The sequence below is a fragment of the Sarcophilus harrisii genome, chromosome 4, assembly GCF_902635505.1.
Source record: "Sarcophilus harrisii chromosome 4, mSarHar1.11, whole genome shotgun sequence".
NCBI lineage: Eukaryota > Metazoa > Chordata > Mammalia > Dasyuromorphia > Dasyuridae > Sarcophilus > Sarcophilus harrisii.
This window is the reverse complement of record NC_045429.1, coordinates 39,581,917-39,602,171: the sequence shown is the minus strand read 5'-3', so window position 1 is coordinate 39,602,171 and position 20,255 is coordinate 39,581,917. Positions and strand designations below refer to the sequence as shown.

Genomic DNA, 20,255 nt, shown 5'->3' with positions numbered 1-20,255 from the left:
TAAATAGTAAAAAATTAAATCCCAATGGTTCTTAATCGTGAGGATACAAAATGTCATGCTTCAGTGGAAGCTTACTTAATAAGTACAGAGGGCTGCTGTAGCTCATAATAAAGAAAGACATAGAAAAGATCTCTCTTCATACATGGGAATAAATCAGCTGCTCAAGCAGAACATGACAGCAAGAGTCATTCTGTTTAGTCCATAATAAAAAATGGAAAGCAAGAATTCAGGAAAAAGTAATCAGAACACAGGAAAATAACCCTGTCTATCCAAGAATCACAAAACCTGTGTAAGCAATGTCTTCCCTAGCCCAGAGAGCAGACCTAGGGTAGGGGATGGTTTATAGGGCTTAAAGTATATAGGCTGGTATTTATAGTACTTTTTAATAAGGCCCTTATTTATATGATGGCAAACCCGAAAAGAGACCCAGAGAGGCTGTCCACATCCCAAATGTCCTTGAATGTCAACTTTGAAAGGACAAGGATAGCTGAAAAGGCCAGAACATTGGCTGCTTGGTTATCTGCAAATCATAAGGATACTTCCAGCTTTTATTCATCAGGAATAAATGGAATGATTGAGTTACTTATGATTCTGAGAAAGAAATTTGTTTTGTTTAAGAAAAAGAAGGAAGAAAGGAAGGTAGGAAGAGAGGGAAGGAAGAAGAGAAGGTGGAAAGAAAGAGAGAAAGGGAAGGAAAGAAAAAAAGAAGGAAGAAATGAGAAAAGGAGGAAAAGAGGTAGAGAAGAAAGGAAATGGAGAAGGAAAGAGGGAGGGAAGGAAGGAAGCATAGAAAGGAAGAAAGGAGGAAGGAGGGAAGAAAGGATAGAAAGGAGAGAGGAAGAAGGGATAGAAGGAAGAAGAGAGGGAAAGAAGGAAGGAAAGGAACGAAAAAAGGAAGAAAAGGAAAGAGGGGGAGAACAAAGGAAGGAAAGAGAGAGAGAGAGAGAGAGAGAGAGAGAGGAAAAAGGGAGGTCTAGGAACAGTTATACCAATATGGAATTTGCCAATTTTCAATGGATTACCTCTCAAAAATTACCTCAATAAATTGATCAAAGAATACAACTCATCTTTGTCTGAAGAAAATCTTAATCCACTTTACTCTTTATGAAAGGGTGCTGACGTCATATACCTTTGGAATACTGCTATGGAACTTCTGAACCTGAAACACAGAGAAATAAAGGCCCTTACTCCATTCACTTTTATCTCCATTTCTTCCCTATCATTCTGTGGAGTTTATTAAATGAACATAAAAGTGATGGGATTTGTTAAAGCAGCCCTTAGTGTAATAAATGAGAAAAAACATTTTATTTTTCATTGTCTTCCAATGATTTCTTTTCCTCAAAAGCCAATATTTAAGCTCTCATGTGCCAATGCTGAATGAACTCATTCCCAGTTCTTTGGGCACAAGCACCTGATGATTTCTAAACTCACTTTCCTTTGATCTGAGAACATCTCTGTAAAGCACTCTGCCAGTGCTAACAGCTCTGTGAATGTTATTGTCTTTGTTTCTGGGGCATCGTTTCCCTTTAAAGATGACATTTTCCAGTCACATTTGTGCCAAGCCAAGCTTGGGCTGCATGGGAAGATGTCCAAGCTCCACTGCTAGTTTTTCATCCAGTTACTTTCATCACTTTACTACAAATCGCATCATTTTGAGAAGGGACATGCTGCAATTTCCCTGTTTGGGGTTTTTCTTATTGATCAATAATGACACTTTGGAGGGAAATCAGGCCATTTTTGCTCTAAAACAGATCACAGATCAGTTGAATAACTTATTAGCTACATTTGGTACTGAAGGGGCTTCTATTAAATAAATAGAATTTGGAATAAATTTGGAATAAAAACAAACCGACAAGCAATTAAAGTTGATTAAAACAAAGGAGGTATTTGGGGGATGATAGGAGGGGAGAAAACAAGCATTTGTCAAGCACCATTTTTATGCCAGGTGTGCTAAGCACTTTACAAATATTATCTCATTTGACTCTCACAACAATCCTAGGAGATAATTGCTAATATTATCCCTTTTTTGCATTTGAGGAAATTGAAGTAGACAGAAGCTAAGTGACTTGCCTGGAGTCACACAACTAGTGAATATTTGAGGCTGCATTTGAACTCAGGTTTTCTTGACTTCAGGATTACCCACTGCAACACTCAGATGTCTCAATGACTTTTAAATATAGTATTTAAATATAATAGAAAATTGTTGTACTATAATAGACTACAAATATTCGAAATTTAAAAAAGCATGGAAAGACTTATAGGAACTAATGCAAAAAGAAAGAAGAACAGGGCTAAGATAATATACAAATGACCCTTTAAGATAAAGGACAGTCAGATATACTTAAATGCTCACTTTAAATTTTGCAAAAGCACATTTCAAAGCATTCAGAAGAATAATAGGTAGTAATGCCTGAAATAAATTTCCAAAGAAAAGTAAGCCAAAGATAGATGAAAAATTCAATTATGAAATTCAGAAAATAAAAAGAGAAACATTTCTGATAAGAAAGGGGGAAATGAGAATTATCTGAAGAGATAGATATAGATGAACAGGACTCTTGCCAACCAATTTAGATTTTTAAAAGATGTAAAGAAGATAAGGAAAGGGTAAATTTCTGAGCATGAATTCAAAAGTTGGCCAAAGTTAAGAATAGGATGAAGATGGCCAAATAGAAATCTTCCCACTAAAACACCTCAAAACTAATTTAGAACACAAAGAGACTGAAAAGTCAAGAAAAACGTCACAGTGATTAATTTATCCAGCCCAGGTTTGCATAGGAAGATAGACAGAGACATCTGTGGACACTGGAGATAGAATTCAGCCAAGTGTAGCTCTGTGGAGCATCTTAGCACAAGGAAACACTATGAACCAGAACAAGAACTGGTCCCAAAATCCATCTTGTTGTCCAATCATTTTGAATCCTCATTCGGGGTGTTTTTTCAACAAGACACTAGAGTAGTTTGATATTTCCTTCTTCGGTTCATTTTATGCAAGAGGAAACAGCAAACAAGATTAAATAACTTGCTAGGGTCACATAGCTTGTAACCGTTTGAGGCTATTCTTGAACTCATGGAGATAAGTCTTCTCAGCACTCTAGCTTCTGAGCCACCTAAGCTGCTGTGTGAACCAAATCCATGGTGGGGCACATGACAGGAGTAGGTACCAACTGGCAGCTTTGGCCCCATATCACAAGCCCAAAGCAAAACATCTAAAGCTGGAATTCAGGGGTAAGAAGTAGGGTGGAGCCCTGAATTGTATACCAAGAGAGAAGCAAGCACAGAAGTAAGCAGCAGCATCGGGGCTCAGAGTCCAAGAGCAGAGTAAAGTGCTACTTTCAGCATCTAGTCTACTTTCAAGCCTGCAGGGGAGTAAGGGAATTCCAGGCCAAAAAGGAACCTTCAGTTCTGCCGCTCTCAATCAGCAGAGATTCCCAGCTGGCTGAAAGGAGCTGAGTCAGTTAGCATGCTGAAGACTGTTACTCAGACCTAAACCTAGATCAGGAATGTGCAGACCGAAGGGACAGCAATCAGATTTTGCCCTCCATCAGACCATTTGTGGGGCACTGAAAGCTTTCAGATCTCCAACTTGAACTGTTTCTGAGAGACAATAATAACATAATACCCATACCTCAAGAAAGCAGCAACAGAAACAGCCTAGAACTTCCCTTCATAAATTCACAGAGCTCATCCCTAACATCGAATCTGAAGTCAAAAAGTAATCTAGAATAAGGAGCAAAAGAACAAAAAACAATCCCACCATAAAAATCTAATATGATGACAGGGATACTTAAGACACAAATCCCAGAAAAGAATGACTCCCAAACATAAACAAAGCCACAAAGAAAACCACAGGTTAGCCATAAATTCAATTCGAATTCCTATTCCAAGACTTAAAAAAATAATATATTTTTAAAATAAGAGCACACTAAGAAACATTTAAAAAAGAAAGCCTGGGGCATAGCATCCATTATGATTCTCATTTTACAGTTTTTTTTTTTTTTTGATTCTCATTTTACAGTTAAGGAAAATTAAGTCAAATGCAGATGAAGTGATTGCCCGGCGTCATCCAGCTTCTAAGTGTTTAAGGCTAGATTCGAATTTTGGGTTTTCATCCCTCCAAACCCAGTATTCTATTCACTGTCACATTGCTGCCTTCTCCTTAGGCTTTTAAGTCTTTTTAATCAATGAATTGGACAAAGGCACAGATGGCATGCTTATATTTACTAATGACAGTGCTGGATGGGATAGCTAATGTACTGAATGACAGATTCAGGATTCAAAAAGATCTTGGCAATCTAAAACATTGCACAGAATCCAATAAGATAAAATGGAATAAGGATGGATATAAAGTCTAAAAATGGGTTACAAAAATGGATTTCCCAAAATAAGATAGGAGAAACATGGTGGGAGAGCAATCTGCCTAACAAAGATTTGAGAGTTTCAGCATATTTCAAGCTTAATACAGGTCAATGTAAAATGGAGTCCCAGGTGGCTATATTAAAAGATATAGTTTCCAGAAATAAGGAAGGGGGGCTAGAAGGGAATAAGCACTTATATAGTACCTATTATGTGCAAAGCACCATGCTGAGCACTTTATCATCTCATTTCATCCTCACAGTGTTTCAGTGAGGTAGATGCTGTTACTCCATTTTGCAGTTGAGAAAACTGGGACAGAGATTAAGTGCCTTGCCTAGGCTTCCACAACTAGTAAGCTTCTGTGGCTGGATTTGAATTCAGGCCCAGTCAGCACTCTATTCACTGGGCTTCCTGGCCGTACTCTCCCCTAATCAGACCACATTTCGAGAACTGTGTTCTGTTCTGAATATCATAGTTTATGAAAGACATTCATAAGTCGAAGAGCGACCAAAAAAGAATAACAACCCAAGACGTGAAGGACTTGAGTTCATTCTTAAGAAAATTGGTGAAAATCCAGGGATGTACAAGACAACTTGTAGAAGAAAGGGCTTTAGGGTAATATTATGGCTATTCTAATTGGCTATAGCACAAAAAAAATTGGGAACAATGGATAGGACTTTTAAAGAGACAAATTCAGGCTCAAGGTCAGGGGAAAAAACCAACAACAATTTCTTAATTAGAACCAGTCCCAAGTCGGAAATTCGATCCTGAGAAAGGATGGATTTTCCCCTCCTGGGAGGTCTTCAGGAAGAGATCAGATCATTGCTTGTTAGGTTCATTGTGGTGGGATTTCTTTGGGGGAATCTGTGGGTCTTAGCTAACTCCGGAAGCCTCCTCCAGCTCTAAAAACCTCTCATTCTGTGTTTCTGCAGCAACGGAAAGGAGAGCCAGGCAAGGTGCTACACGTCTGGAATTCCTACTACTGTGGAGGCTGAGGCCGGCAAATCTTGTGAACGACAGAGTTCTGAGCTGCAATGGGCTAAACCTGTCTTGGGGAGGGGGAGTTGGAGAAGTCTGGGATCAAGGCTCTGAGCTTCCAGGCCGGAAGAGAGACAGAGACAGACAGAAACAGAGAAACAGAGAGAAAGACAGAGAGATACACAGACAGACCAACAGAGATAAAGAGACACAAGAGAGACACAAAAAGAGACAGAGAGAAAGAGATAGAGATACAGAGAGAGAGAGAGCCTAGGAAAGAGAGACACAGAGAGAGACAGGCAGGCACACCCACACACGCACGCGCACACACGAGACAGGAGACAGAGAGACAGACACACAGAGAGAAAGAGAAAGATGGAGACAGAGAGACAGAGAAAGAGAAAGACACAGAGATACACGCAGAGACAGAGACAGAGACTGACAGAGAGAAAAAGAGACACAGAAAGAGACCGAGAGACAGAGACACTCACAGAGACAGAGCCAAAGAAAGAGAGGCACACACAGAGAGACAGGCAGATACAGAGACACAGAGACACAGAGACAAAGACAGACAGGAAGAGAAAAATAGAGAGAGACAGAGAGAGACACAGAGATACAGAGACAGACAAGGAGACAGAGACAGAGACAGACAAGGAGAGAGAAGGAAAGAGGAGGGGTAGGCAGGCGCACACAGACAGACAGACACAGAGATAGAGACAAGGAAAGGAAAGAGAGAGACAGAGACAGAGAGACACAGAGAGAGAGAGAGAGAGACATAGAGGAAGAGACAGACTGGCAGAGACTGAGACAGCAGAGACAGACACAGATACAGAGTGATACAGAGACAGTGAGACACACACACACACACACACACACACACAGACTCAGTCTTAAAAATAACATGAATGCAAATAGCACTAAAAGGCAATTAACCTCAGATCAGATGTAACAAACAATTTTGTTACTGAGAGAAAGAGAAAGATTGCTCATGGCCTCAGTTCCCTCATCAATGACCTGGAGTGGATGACTGCTAAGGTTCCTTCTATAATTCAATAGTTGGGGTTAGCCAAGGATTCAGAACAAGCCAAGGACTGAGTGTGAGACTCTGCTGATACAGGGAATTTCCCTCATCTGGGAGTTCCCTATATTGAGGAAATCAGAGGTCCGATTCAACAGCCTGCAGCTTTCCCCCTAGCAAGCATTATGGGAGTATACTACTGTGTCTAGCTCCTTGATTATGTTTCAGAGAAGACAATGACTGGCATTGGTGGACTGAACTTTCTTCTGCATAAGGTTGGGCATTCAATAGTGGGATCCCGGGGGCAAGGGCCCACCATTTGCCTGAGGAGGGACAAATTCTCCCAAAATGAGCAGATCAATGCTCTTGAGTTGATCAAGTATTAAAGTGTCTATGTGCCAGGTGAGGGAGGTTGAGCATTATTCCAAGTTATATAGATTGTGATGAGATATTAAGGCTCAAAGAAATTAAATATTTTTCCCATGGGAGTTGGCATGAGAACCCAGACTTACAGAACATTAAGCTTGGAAGGAATCTTCCAAAATGATTTGATGGGAAGAGATGGACAGCTTGCTAGCATCATGAATGAAACGCAGTTCTTTGAATCAGGAAAAGTCAGATCTGAAATCTTCCTCAGATACTTTCTAGCTGTGTGACCTTGCAGAAGGAACTTTGCTGCTTTCTGCCTCAGTTTCATCATCTGTAAAATGGTGATCATAATAGCATTTACCTCCTAGGATTGTTGTGAGGATTAACTGAGATAATGACTTGAAAACCTTAGAGTGCTATAAAATGCTAGCTACTATTGTGATTATTATTATTATCATTTTCCCATAGAAGGGAGTATAATAATTCTAAAGAGAAAAAAATTCAGAGCATAGATTCAATTTTGTAAAGTATAATTTTCTAAGAAATCAGTCAGTCAGTCAATCAATCAGTATTGCTTTTCTGACATGTGCAAAGCTCTGAGCTAGGACTTTTGAGATTTTTCTTCTCCTTCAAATGTCATATGTGAGGTTATGAGCAGATGGCTGCTCTTCTTTAGGGAATAGTAATGAGAACAGCTCTGCAGAACAGAATTCTGCTTCCAGAGAAAGAACTGATACATAGAAGGATATATGGAATGGTTTTATGTACATATGTCTGTGTATGCATACACATAAAGAAAAATGTGTCTATGTATATATGCATATACACATATGTATGTATACACATTGTCTAATGATAGCCATCTCTAGGGCAGGAGGGGAAGGGAAGAAAAAAATCACATGATAACTTTATTCTGTTTTGAAAAGAAATGGTAAATTGTATATAAGAGATATACAGTTTCATGTGCAATCATTCTTTTTACTATTGTTATGGAAGTGCTTATTATACTCAAAAGAGTAAAATGTTAATAAATTTTTAAAAAAGAATTCAATGTGGACATATACTAGACAGAATTTATAGTTATGGTGCACATGGCAATTATGCATAAACACCATTAATCCTTATAAATGATTTTAATCAATCTTACTTTTACATGACCACAGCAAGATTTTAGGTTATTTTTTCCTCCTCTTTGTTAAATATCTAGCATTATCATATTATATTTTTTGGAGTTAGAAGGGACACTTCCTTGAGCATCTGGTTCAACTTCCTCATTTTGCAGATGAGGAAACTGAGTTTCAGGGAGGATATGTGGCTTTACAAACCTTAAAATACTATATAAATGCTATTATCACTCTACCTAGCCCTTGAACCAAATTCTATAAATAACACATTTCTAGAATAGTGAAATGATTTGAACCCAATTATATAACAAAATGAACTGGTAGAGATGGCATATTAGAACTCTTCCCACACTACATCTTCTCTTTGGTCCCATTGCCCTTCCTTACTCATCTTGCCCCTTCTGGTATCTCATGATGGCCTTCACTGAAACTCATTACCTCTCCTCATTCTATGACACTGCCTCATCCAGGCCATCTAGTTCCAAACCCCAAAGATCTGGGATCAAAGAATCATAGATTCAGAGCTGGAAAAGATCTCAGAGATCATTATAATCCAGATGAGGATTCTGTATCACAGAACTGATTTTTTTTTGTCCAAATTAAATCAAGTAGTGAGATTCAAATCCAAAACCTGTTATTCTAACTCTGGAACTCTGCATTCCCCCCCCCCCCAAACTGTGCCCTTTCTTTCTGATGTCTCCTGGCAAAATATTTATGGGAATTTATGAATAAAAGAAAGATAGACTATGGGTCAGAGCTGCATTGGTAGCAGGAGTTTCCTAACTGAGAATTTCTCAGATGAAATCAAAGACAAAGCTTTAAAAAAATTGGAATAAATGGTCCTATAGTATAAGTGCTTTGAATGCAGTAAATACTTAATAAATGTTTATTTAATGAACAAATGTAACTTTAAAACTGGCTGGCTGTTCTCTCTGTTAGAGGCCTAATAAATGCATGTTGCATTGTATCAGTCCCAGCATACACACATGTGTATATGTGTGTGTGTGTACACCTATATGTACATATACATAAAACATATGTATATATTATGCACATATACACACATACATATGTGTGTGTATGTAAAATCATTTCACATATCCTTCTATGTATCAGTTCTTTCTCTGGATGCAGAATTCCGTTCTGATAAGTTGTTCTCATTACCATTCCCTAAAGAAGAGCAGCCATCTGCTCATAACCTCACACATGACATTTGAAGGAGAAGAAGGATCTCACCAGTTCTAGCTCAGAGCTTTGCACATGTCAAAAACTCAATAAATACTGAGTGATTGATTGACTGACTGACTGATTGATTGATTTCTTGGAAAAGCATACTTTACAAAATTGAATCTATGCGTTAATTTTTTTTCTCTTTGGAATTATTATATTCCCTTCTATGGGAAAATGATAATAATAATAACCACAATACTAGCTAGCATTTTATAGCACTTCAAGGTTTTTAAATAATTATCTCAGTTGATCCTCACAACGATCCTAGGAGGTAAATGCTATTATGATAACCATTTTACAGATAAGGAAACTGAGGCAAAAAGCAGTTAAGTTCCTTTTCCAGGGTCACACAGCTAGAAAATATCTAAGGCAGATTTCAGATTTGACTTTTCTTGATTCAAAGAACTTCATTTCATTCATGATGCCAGCAAGCTGCCTATCTCTGCCCATCAGATCATTTTGGAAGGTTCCTTCCAAGCTTAATGTTCTATAAATCTAGGTACTCATGCTAACTCCCATGGGGGAATTTAATTTCTCCTAGCCTTAATATCTCATCACAATCTATATAACTTGGAATAATGCTTGCTCAATCTCTCTTACAGGATCTATTATATAGAAGTGGATTTTCTGGGACTGATATAATACAACATGCATTTATTAAGCCTCTAATATGTAGAACTTTGTGTCAGACAGTAGGGCTATACAAAGATTAGATAAGATACAGTCCCTGTCCTCAGGTAGTATATAGTCTAGTATAAATACAGACAACTAAGGAACATGATGATACCTAATGAGCATATTTTTTGTTGTTTGAGATCTGTGACTTACTTGTAGGATATGCACTATGGAAACTTCCTTTAGCAATGCAGAATCAACAGTCCATTAATCATATTTTCCCTCTATTAATGCAGACTAGGATGATCTCTGAAACATGGTTTTAGAGTTGACTTGGAACATTGAAGAGGTAAGTGAATTGAGGGTCACTCAGTCAATGTATGTCAAAGGTGGAACTTGAACTCAGTTCTCAAGATTGACCCTCTTTCTACTCCACCATGTTGTCTCTCAAGAACAATAATGGCTGATATGATGGTTACAATTTGTACAATGCATTAAGGTTCATAAATACTTTATATATTTTGTCACTTTGGATATGCTCATATAAAAACCTTACCTGAAAAAGGCTAAAGTCTCCCACTGCATCTGGGGCCGTCTCCAATTGTCCTGATCCATATCTTGCCACTGAACTTAGATGGCTCTGCAGAAGAAAGTAGGATTGGTGGCTTTAGATGGCCTTCCCTCATTTAAAACCAACTCCTGCACTTATTGTTTCATCAACTCCTTCATATCATGGCTGCCTTTGTGAATGAAGGATAAATAACAACAGCAACAACATATATCACCTTATTTTTAAAAAGACACTGAACATGCATTATCTCAATGGAACCTCCCATTGAGTTAGGGTACAATTAGCTGTTAGTTGTACAATGAGTTAGGTACAATTATCGCTTTTTAAAGATGAGGATACTCTCTACTGCATCTGTATTCCAAAGAGATCATAAAAAAACAGAAAAGGATCCCCATGTGCAAAAATGTTTGTGGCAACTCTTTTTTATAGTGGCAAGAAACTGGAAACTGAGTGTTTGCCCATCAGTTAGGGAATGGCATGTTATGGTATATGAATGTTGTGGAATATTATTGTTCTATAAGAAATGATCAGCAGGATCATCTCAGAAAGACCTGAAGGGACCTACATGAAATGATGCTAAATGAAGTAAGAGGAACCAAGAGAACATGTACACAGCAACAACAAGATTATGTGATAATCAATTCTGATGGATGTGGATCTTTTCAGCATTGAGGTGATTCAGACCAATTCTAATGGACTTATGATGGAGAGAACCATATGCATCCAGAAAGAGAAGCATTGGAACTGAATATGGAACTGAATACAACATAGTATTTTCACGCCTTTTGTTGTATGTTTGCTTTTTATTTCTTTCTCGTTTTTCCCCTTTTTGATCTGATTTTTCTTGTGCAGTATGATAAATATCGAAATATGTAGAGAAGAATTGCACAAGTTTAACATGTGGATTGCTTGCTGTCTCTGGGTGGAAGGTCGGGGAAGAGAGGGAGAAAAATATGTTACACAAAGCTTTGCAAGGGTAAATGTTGAAAACTATCTTTAGCATGTATTTTGAAAATAAAAAGCTGTTATTAAAAAAAAGATGAGAACACTGAGGCATAAAAAGGGATCAAATGCCTTGCATTAACTATATAATGAAGGCAGAATTCAAACCCAAGTCTCTCCTAATTTTAAATTCAGAGCTCTTTCCATTACACCAAGTTAGGTGGTGTCAATATTACCATTCCCATTTTATAAATGTGAAAACTGAAACTTCAACAAGTCTATTGGCCTAAGATTATAAAAGTAGAAAACGTAGAGCAAATGACTCAAAGCTGTATTACACTCATCTACCATCCACATTGCTTAGGTAATATTGAACACCCATGCTTGGCCAACTCTGTCCTTTGCTTTGACTTTTTAGAATTCCTAATTTCTTTTGAAGTCCAATCTACATGCTATCTATTAACTCATTTGTTAGTCAATATGAAAAAATTACCTTATATTTACTCATGGGCATACGTGTTGTTTCCCATGATGAAATGCAAGTTCCTTAAGGGCAGAAATTTCTTGTGTTTTATTTCTCTTTTCACTTAATCTCTGACACATAATTAGAGCTTAATAAATGCTTATTAACTGACAGATTGATAATATCATGACTATAATTTTGTCATATTTAGATCCTGTACCTTTTCTAATCTAGTTCCTTGCTATCTTTTTAGTTTTTAGTCATTACCATTATTATCTCCAATTTATCCTAGTTAGATTTTAATCTGTATATAATCATTTGCCTGTTTTCTTGCCTGTTAGCCATAAGCTTCTTTTATAATTTTTTTGTGTCTCCAATGCTTAGGCACATAGTAGGCACTTAATAAATGCTTGATTGACTAATTATTGACCATGCCAAATGTCAGAATATTAAAAAAGACAATAAGAAGCTTACAATCTAATGGATTTGACTTAATTGTGTCACATCAAGTCCAACTTTCCATTGAGGGCAACTTCTCTGAGAGGTTGTTTATTTATTTTATTTATTTGTTTGTTTATTTATTCTTTTGCTGAGGCAATTGGGGTTAAGTGACTTGCTCAGGGTCACACAGCTAGGAAGTGTTAAGTGTCTGAGGTCAAATTTGAACTCAGGTCCTCCTGACTTCAGGGCTAGTGCTCTATCCACTGTGCCACCTAGCTGCCCCAAGAGTTTTGTTCTTATCACTTATGTCCTTCTTAGGATCATTTTGACAGTACTCCACATTCAGAAAAGAAAACATACATCAGCAATTCACTGGCCTTATTCTATCCCATTCTTCTGAGCTCTCTACTCCAGTTTGAGGGGTGGACAAAGCAGGAGCAAAGCGGCTCACTGGCTAAGGCCAGAAAAGATTCCTCATGGCTCTTAGTGCTTTGATCTCCATCTCACTATTTTTAGCAGGCCTGTGCCTGACATCCTTTGCCTCATCCCCATGACTCTTCATGGAACTCTTGGTCTGAGAGTTATTTCAGTATCATGTTCCTTTTCAAAAGTATTACTACTGCTAGAATTAATGCTGGAGATGGGTAGGTATAAACCTATCCTTCTGCCTTGAAAGGAACTAAAAGTACTTATCCAATGGGAGAGTCAATACACAAAGGGAAGTATTTTTAGCCTTTGGGCCTTTCCAGAAGGAATGTTTATTATATTAGAGGTGGAAACTAAGGTTGGGGTCAGGGATTGAGTGCAATAACATGTTATCTCTAGCAGGACAATTCCCAAATTATATTTTCCAGCTCTCACCTCTTGATCTTGAACTTGAGTCTCATCATTAACCACTCATTGGAATCTTTGCCTGGATATCTGTACAATATCACAAACTCCGTATTCCCCCCATTTTATTTTCTCCTAGCCCTGTCTCTCATCCAATTAGCTCTTTCTATTGAAAGTATTATCATTCTCTAAGTCATTCAAGTCTATAAGCTTGGAATCATCTTCTGTTGACTCATATTCAATAACCCATATTTATATCACATTCAATCAGTTACCAAGACCTGTCAAGTCTACTCTACCATATCTCTTACCTCTATATCCTTCTCTTTGATTACAGAGCTATCATCCCACTTTGGACTCTAATCACCTTTCACTTAGATTATTGTAATTGCCTCTTAATTGGTCTCCCTACTTCCACTCATCTCTCCCCATCCCATTCTTCATAAAATTACCAGTCTTCCTAAATCACAGCTCTGATCATGGTCTTCCCTTGCTCAAAAATTTTCAAGGGTACCATATTATGTGTTAGATAAACAACAAACTTCACAGCTTAGCCCTTACAGTCCCTCCTGGTCTGTCTCACGTGCTGATCCAGATTGATTTTTTATTATCAAATTATTTTTCAGGCAAACTGAACTACTCATTATTCAGAGAACTAGATGTTTCATCTCCAGCCTCCATACATTTACATAGGTTGTCCCCTATGCCAAGAATACATGGCTCCTCCCCACCCCTACACCCATCATTCACCTCTCAGAATTCTTATCTTCCCTCAAGTTCCTTAGGAAGCCTTTACTAATCTCTACCCCAGTCTCTCTCTGGCCAGTTGTTAGTATTCTCTCCCATCTCAAATTACCTTGTATTTATCGGTATATTATTCATCTTGTATTTATTACCTAGCAGAATTTATGTTTTTTGAGAGAAGGGAATGTTTCATTTTTGTCAGACCTTCTACATAATTGGCTTTTAGTAAACTTCCTTGAATTAAGCAGGCTGATGCCTCAGAAGGAATGGGAGTATATGGTGGATAAGAAGAAGAGAATTCTGTTTTTCTTTTCTTTTTCTGACTTTGCTTCCTTTTTTTTTTGAAATATGTAGCCCTAGTATCAAAGAGAAACCATTAAGAGAAAAGCTGAAACCCTAATAATGCTACATAATGTTATATATTATTGTTGCTATTATTATCATTGATGTCATTCAGACACTTATTCCAAGTGATAATATCTTTAATTTTATTTCTTATTAATTTTACCAAAGAAATCTATTCAAAGGCTTCATAGTAGTCTATATAGGTGACTGTCTGTAGGTTCTCTTGGGAATGACCTACTAACCTGGAAGGACTTGGAGTATTACTCAATAATAGCATGGTGGTACATCTGCCATAAGAGGACCAATCCGGCTAAATTTAGAGAGACTCAACTAAAAAAAAAAAAAAGAGTATTGCTATTGTTCAATCAAGTCCAACTCTGTGACTCCATGGACCAGAACATACCAGACCCTTCTGTTCTCCACTATTTCCCAAAGTCTGCCCAAGCTCATGTTTATTGCTTCCATGACACCATCTCTCCATCTTGTCCTCTGTTTTGCCTTTCTCCTTTTCCTTTTAATTTCCAGCATTAGGGTCTTTTGCAATGAGTCTTGTCTTCTTATGATGTAGCCAAAATATTTCAGCTTTAACTTCAGTGTTTGTCCTTCTAATAATAGTCTGAATTAATTTCTTTAAATATTGATTTGATCTCCTTACTATCTAAAGGACTCTCAAAAGTGTTCCCCAACTCCTCTATTAAAGCCTCGATTCCCCAATGTTCAGCTTTTCTTATAGTCTAACTCTCACAGCCATACCGTACTACTGAAAAAAACCACAGCTTTGACTCTAGTACCTTTGTTAGCAAGACAATATTTCTTCTTTTTAGCCTGCTATCCAGATTTGCGATGGCTTTCCTTCCCAGGAGAAAATGCCTTTTAATTTCATGTCTGCAGTTACCATCTGCAGTGAAGTATGAGCTGAAGAATATAAAATCTGATACTGTTTCCATTTCTTCTCCCTCTATTTGCCAGGAAATAATAGCTCCAGATTCCAAGATCTTAAGTTTTTGTTTGTTTGTTTATATATTAAGCTTCAAGTCAGCTGCTATAATTTTCTCTTTTACCAACATCACTTTCTGCATCAGAATTGTATCATCTGCATATATGAGATTGTTGCTATTTCTCCCAGTAATCTTAATTCCAGTTTTTAATTCACCATCCGCCATCTCTGCATATAAATTAAATAAACAATTTGACAATTTACAGTTTTTTCATACTCCTTTCCCAATCTTGAACCAAGCAGTTGTTCCATATTTGGTTCCAACTCTTGCTTAATGATATGGGTTTTTTGAGAGTCAAATAAGTTGATCTGTTTCTTGCATCTCTTTGAGGTCTTGCCACATTTTGTTGTGATCCACATAGTCAAAGGCTTTAGCTATCAGGTAATGAATTTCAGAAGGTTCCCAAGACGAGGAAATAGCCTGGTGCCGTGGAAAGATGAGACGATCTTGAGTCAGGGTACCAGTTATGTAATTCTAGCTGTGTTATTTGTTACTTGGATAAATCATCTGTTCAGTCCATGGTTTCTTCATCTGTAAAATGATGAAGGTTGAACTAGCTGACCTCTAGGGTAACTTAAAGCTCCTCAACTATCTCATGAACTCATTGAAATTTCTACTAAATTATGTGCATGTGTGTGGATATGGGTGGATTGGACATGGGCAGTATTATAATACTCAGGTGTGGGAAATCCCCATAGCAAAGATATCTCAAGTGTTTTGAAGGTGAAGTGGATTATCTAGTTTGGAAACCTGAAGTTCAATGTTCTTTTTCTATTAATTCTAAAGGACTTATCTGGACAAAATAATGATAATGAACTAAGCATTTGCTTTAATCTTTTTCCATTTTAGTTTTCAAAGCAATGCAAAATCAACCAAGCTTTTTCATTTTATTCACTACTTTATCCTCTGGAATCAATAATAACATTATGTTCCCTTTCAATTCCATTTAGCTAAACAAATAGCATATTGATAAGAATACTAAATTTGGAGTCAAAAAAACCTGAACTTAAATCCCAGCTCTGCTATTTACCACCTGCATATCCTTAACTAAGTTATTAAGAGAAGTAAAGGACACAGTGGCTAGAACTTTTGGTTTGGAAACTGGAAGATCTGAGTTCAGATATTTATTAGTTGTGATCCTCAGCAAATTATTTAACTTCTACCTCAGGATCCTCATCTATAAAGTGGGAGTACTTATAGCATCTGTCTCCCAGGGTTATTGTAAGGATCAAATGAGATAATAACTCTAAAGAACATGGCAAATAGTAAGCAGCACATAAATGTTAGCTATTACTATATTCCCTCTCTGGTCTTCACTTTACTCATTTATATTGGATTAGATCAAAAGTTCTTAACCTGTTTTGTATCATGGACTCCTTTGGCTGGAAGTCTGGGGGAACCTATGAATGCCTTTTCAGAATAATATTTTTAAATGAATAAAGCATTTAGGATTACAAAGGAAACCAAAGGTTAGTGAAAATAAAGATGATGTCATTGTTGTTGTTTTTTCCCCAATGGAGTTCACAAATTCATCTGAGATCTATCCATGGACCCAGAGATCCCATGGTAAGAACCCTTGGCCTGGATAACCTCAGTTTTACACCTACGATCTTACAATCTTTGAAGTTTTCTTCTATTATATCAAGCCCTGTGCTAGATGTTGGTGATCAAAGCAAAAATGAAATATTCCTTGCCTGCTAGGGGTTTACATTCTATTGATTGGATTGGGAGAAACTATGCCCCGATAAACAAACACAAAATAAGTACAAAGTTATTGGAGGGTGAGGAAATACCAGCCACCAGGAAAACTTTCCAAGTTTAAACATTAACTCATCCTTGGTGGTGGAAGTGGTGGGTGGGGGAATCTTCCTTGTAGAGATATCCCCATTTTGTAACTACAAATGATAAGTGGTAAAAATGGAGTAAAGAGAGATATAAAACAATTTAACCAAATCTAGCTTTATTAGTCAGTGAAAGAGTCAGCTTTAAAATATAGCCCTTCATGACTCAATTCTAATTCTGAGTGAACTTCAATCACCAGTGATGTTAACTCTGAAAATAACATTTGTTGCCCATTGGCTGAAGAGTTTAGTGATTAACTGGTGGCTTTTCTATTTTTAACATTTCTAAATGGAATTTTTAGAGGGAGACTATTTGACAACATCTCTTCCAATAATGAAGAATTAATTGGCTACAAATATTCATGTGGCGATAAAAAGCTACTTTCGAGATAACAGTGGGACAGCCAATTCTTGCAGATTTCCTTTGGGACTATCTCTAATGTCCAATTATTCTGATGGCTGTGGGGGTTAGGAGGGGGAACACAGGGCCAGAAAAAAAAATGGCTCCAATAGAAGGCAACTAATGTTAACAACTATTCTTTCACTGAATTGCCAGTGTTTGACAGAAGATGACCCTAGCAATCCCAATTATTCTGATGGCTGTGGGGGTTAGGAGGGGGAACACAGGGCCAGAAAAAAAAAATGGCTCCAATAGAAGGCAACTAATGTTAACAACTATTCTTTCACTGAATTGCCAGTGTTTGACAGAAGATGACCCTAGCAAAGAATTTGGGAGCCATTAAACTGTATTTTGAATGCTATGGATGAATGGGTCAAAGGACTGAGAATCAATGTTTTTGATTCACGTCTCAACAAAATGAAATTTTTATTAAAATTAGTTAAGGGCAAGGGGGAAAAATCTATCCTTTATAATTAAACCTGGCAAATTGTAAGAGATATTTTGGTTTAGGTGAGAAATATGTGAGAAAGCTAGTTTTGATAATTGCTTCTGAGGAATGGGCGATTCAAATCTTGGGGATAGTGGCTCTCCAAGAGTTGTGCCATCTCAGTGGAGTCCCTACTCCCAATCCAAGAAATCCCGCTCTTTGGGGAATCACACGAAAACAAGATATTTCTTATTCTATAGGGAGAGTGTGACATAATGATTAAAGAGCTAGCCTGGAAGATGGGTTCAAATCCTGTCCTTTGACACAAATAGACAATGTAACCTAGAGCAAATTTTTATCTACTTAGTGTTCTTGGAAACTCTCAGCTCTATAATTTCACAATGGTTACTAATCTTCATTGGCAGCTAAACTTTCTCGATGGTATTTCCCTATATGACTTAAACTGCATGTCAGGACATCCCATCTCTCCCCCAAAATGTGTTTTATGGTATGGAATAAAGAAATGGAGCTGTAATTATTAGGAAATGTTATCACTATATTAATAGCACCTATGCCTAATTCAATCATACTTGAAGAATAGATTGGCAAAATCTGCTCTATTATTTAAAAGGCATATACTAGAAATCTCTCTCACTTTTTGTTGTTGCTGTTTAAGGCATATCAGTTGTGCAAAAGTTGATTCAATATAGCATTTAATTTCTAACCATACATCTGTGATCCTATAAAAATTAATTAGCAGATTTAAATTTGCTTCTTATGGGAATGGCATGTAGAGTGGAAATGAGGGGAAAAAACATTTCACACATGTCATAATTGTGAAGATGAGGATGAGAATGGAAGCTTTCATTTCTATAAACCCTTAAGGATTACAAAAGGCTTTTACAAATGGGATCTCATTTTATTCTCACAAAAACCCTGAGAGATAACTATTGTTATGATACTTCTTTTAAGGAAGGGGGAAAAAGGGAAACAAGCATTTAAGAAATACCTACTATGTGCCTCACATTATGCTAAGTATTTTACCAATATTATTATCCCATTTGATTCTCACAACACCCTGGGAGGTATGTGATGATTCCCATTGTACAGCTGAGGAAACTGATACAGACAGTGATTAAGTGACTTGTTTAGTCACATGGGTATTGTTTAAGGCTAGATTTGAACTTACATATTACTGATTCTTAGGCCAGTACTCTGTCCACTGAGTCACCTAGTTGCCTCACTCCCTCTCCAAATATAACATATACGCATGAATAAATATATCTGCATGCACATTGTGTATACACAATAGAAATTTACATAGATGTGTACATATAATACACACATATATATTTTAATACACGTATTCCACACTCATGATTAGGACCTAACATCACCTTGGCTTGAACCAATACAACAAAGGCTCCATTCCATTGGTGCAGAGGGAGTAGAATACCAACTGGGGAGAGGGGAAGGATCCCAGCATTTATCTTGGCTGTCTTTGCCTTTCTGGAATACCTGACATGAACTACAATAACAGCTACCATTTTTATAGCACGCTAAGGTTTGCAAAGCTTTTGACATGTTACATCATTTGATCTCCAACACCTGGTATAGTGGAAAGAAAGTTCAAGGGTGGAATATGGAGGATTCAGGGATATTTGGTGTGCCTGACTTGGAACTCAGAGGACCAATCAGGCTGCTCTCCAGGACTTCTCTATTATGCCCTCAAACCTTTTTAGTTAATCACTGAGCATTTATTAAGCAATTACTATGTTCCAGGTATTTTGCTAAGCATCAGGAGTATACGAAAAAACCTGTACTTGTCCTCCATCACAATCTAATTGGAGAAGAGAGCATATAAAAGGAAGCTGAAAGGGGGGAGAGGGGAAAGGGTACTCAGTCCAGGGACATGATGAAAGTCTAAAAAAATGCAGCCAGATGGAAAATTATGAGATGGACACCCTAAGTGCCCTCCTTCAATGGGAGGAGTTCTCCACTATCCAACCTGCACCCTTTCCTATTTGGGGTGGGGAACTGCAAGGGGTACCGAGGAGATGTGAGAGTTTCAGAGCTGCTATGATCTAGCAGGAAGATTATATTCTTGAGGTCATGGGTGGGAAATGAAGAGATCCTTCAATTTCCCAACTGATGAACTGATAAAATAATCTTCATTCTCTGCAATTCATACCTTAGAAGTACCCTGTACTCCTGATACCTCTTCTTTGATTTGTATAGTTCCTGCATTTAAAGAGGGAACCCTAAGGAGCAGCTAGATGATGCAATGGATAGAGCATCAGCCTGGAAATCAGGAGGACCAAAGTCCAAACTCAGATATTTAACTTTTACTGGCTGTAAATTAACTTAACCCTAATTACATCACCAAAAAATAAATTAAAAAAGAATAAAACTTAAAAACAAAATAAAGAGGGAGCCTAGGAACAGTGTTCTGTATTCTGAACTTCTCTACCCTTCCCCTGTGCAGGATAACTTCACAAAGGTCATCCTCCCCTTTTTCCAGCTCTTTTTTATGTGTTTCTAAGGCAGTAACTTTCTTTCCACTCA

At 37.5% G+C, this 20,255-nt stretch overlaps 1 long non-coding RNA gene across 1 annotated transcript in view; it reads right to left on the bottom strand.

The window, feature by feature from the left end:
• LOC116423793 overlaps positions 1–10,289 on the bottom strand; it is a 63,984-nt gene extending 53,695 nt beyond the window's left edge. Inside the window, exons 1-2 of the long non-coding RNA XR_004234316.1 lie at positions 10,244–10,289; positions 1,037–1,159 (exon numbers count right to left, since the gene is read on the bottom strand). This is a non-coding gene — a long non-coding RNA (uncharacterized LOC116423793). The remainder of the gene's footprint in view (positions 1–1,036; positions 1,160–10,243) is intronic.
• Positions 10,290–20,255: the final 9,966 nt, after the last annotated feature.